Raw genomic sequence first — 2644 nt, forward strand, 5'->3', positions numbered from 1 at the left:
AGTGGTGAAGTGAAAGTGAATAAACAGGTTTTGATTATTTTCTATTGATAAATATTGTGATAAGGTGTTACATGATGTTGTGTCAATGCAAGTTAGTCATTTGTTGTTTGATAGACCATAGTAGTATAATAGGAAAGTTATACATAATAGAGTTACAAATAAGTATTCATTTTACATGAATGGAACACCTATAACTCTTGTATCTTTAACACCTAACCAAGTATATGAGGGGAAACTGAAATTGAAAAGGAATAAATGACTGAAAATGAGAGCTTGTATATCAGGGAACCCTTTTTGCTAACAAGGTTCTTCTTGGTTTTAATGATAATGCTATTCTTCGGTTTGATATTGATTTTTTGACCTTGTAAGATGCTTTTCATATACATATCTCAGGTTGAATTGTTTTAAAGAAAGGGAGGATGATACAAACCAAGTCAGGTTTGGCCTTAAAATGTATGCTTACTAGTTTTGTTAGATCAGACATATCTCTCAAACTGTACATTGTATCAAGTTGTGATTTTACAGGAAGATACTAGACACATGAAACTATATAATGGTACATTTTCAGGTCAAATGAATTTCGAAAACATGTTATTTTAATAACAATGCCAAATAGTTTCTTTTTTAATTACATCTTTCTTTTTTTCTTTCAATTGAATCCTTCATGACTTTTTTTAATCAATTTCATCATTAAATATTTGTTGATTTTTAATTGATTTTTATAATTTATTTCAGTTTGTTTTCTATAAGGTTATTGTAGCTTAAACAAACAGCTCGATATTTCATTGGTGTTTAATTCTATGAGCATTTATTTTTGTTATTATATCATTAAAAAAATAGTTTAAAAAACCAAAGTTGTTAAACCCACTAGAGTCCATGATCCAGATCATGGGATTAGTAGGTTATGTCGCGAAGCCCGAGTCAATCTAATACATCACCGTCTTAAAATTTTTTAAAAAAATGTCATCTTATAGTTTTTTTAAGTCAAATCATGCTTTTTACCGGTTATCATAGTTATCTTTAAACCTATCAAGTCAATTGAGTCATGTCAAGGTACCTCTCACAAGGTTAATTTTAAACTATGGATAGGTAAGAAATCAGGTTGGGAGAATTCAACTTGTATCAGGTTTAATAATAATATTAAATATATTTAATATTATAATATTAAATAGTTTCTTGAAACTGAATATTTTTTAAAAATTTTCATAATATAACCCATAGCATAATGCAAGAAATAAAACTGACAAAATTTGAACTTTTTTTTTATTTTAAATTATTATTTTTTATGATTTTAGATTGTTTTAATATACTGATGTTAAAAATTAATTTTAAAAATTAAAAAAATATATATTATTTAATGTATTTTCAAATAAAAAACATTTTAAAAAGCAATTGTCATAATATTATTAAACGGGTTTTAAGACAAAAATTTTAAGCTAGATCATGATTTTAAATAGTAACAACAAGAGCAATAATAACAATACTAACTTATTTTGTCGGGATTTGCTTTTATTTTTCAAGAGTTTTAAAAAAATTTAAAATTGAATTAAAGAATAATTTTTTTAAGCATAATTAAAAATTCTAGTTGAAAGAAAAATTTAAAAAACACTAAAGTTTCATTTCACATGCCAATTTATTCATATTGTTTTAGGATTTTATTTTTCAATCCCAAATTTTATTTTATTTTTATATTTTAATCCTTTAAAGCTTAAAGAAAAGAGAGGAATTCAACGGGATAAAAAAAAAAGAGACAAAAAGTTATTAGTAGCAGCTATCAATAATTTTGATTTTAATATCTATAAATTTTTCTTTTAAAGAGAAACTCAATACAAATGGTTTATATCTTTAATGATGTCAAAATAAATAAATCAAGCTTGAAGATTTTTTTTATTTGATTTGACTTTGTATTTTTAGATCGATAATAATATCGTTTAAGATTATATATGGGGTTTTAGATATTTGTAATTTTTTTCTCTTTTTTTTTTTTGGAGTCAAAATCATTGTAGCCACCTTAAGAGACCATAAGCTAAGCTTTAAATAAATTTGGGACCCTAGGTGCTGGTTTGGATATAAAAGGCAAGACAAGTTTGGGTCATCTTCCCATCAAAGTTTTGGAGTGACTCGAATATTTTTTTATATTTAGATATTTTTAAATAATATTTAATTTATAATAATAATTATTTTTTAAAATATTTTTTATTTAAAAATACATTAAAATAATATTATTTTTATTTAAACAAAAATTATTTTTAACATCAAAATATTAAAAAAATAAATTTGATAAAAACACTACCTAGCTGCATTGCCAAACACACTTTTAGATCATCCTTTAATATCCAAGCATTCATGTGCTAGCATGGGCTATATTCTTTATGCTACCTCTTTTTTTTTTTTAATTTTTTTAAACTTTTAAAATACAATAGTAAAATGTTATTTAAAATCTATTATATTATGCGATTATTTTTTAATAATATCTAAGCTTTTTATAGTTGTATTTTATTGTTTATTATTATATATTAAAATAATATATATATATATATATATATATATATATAAAATTTAAAAATCCGTGGGCTAATTTTTGAAGGGCAAAACGGCAAAAGTTTCCAGCAATTATTCTAGAAATTCTTTGTATTTTAATTCT

Source organism: Populus trichocarpa, chromosome 14 (assembly GCF_000002775.5).
Source record: "Populus trichocarpa isolate Nisqually-1 chromosome 14, P.trichocarpa_v4.1, whole genome shotgun sequence".
Lineage (NCBI taxonomy): Eukaryota > Viridiplantae > Streptophyta > Magnoliopsida > Malpighiales > Salicaceae > Populus > Populus trichocarpa.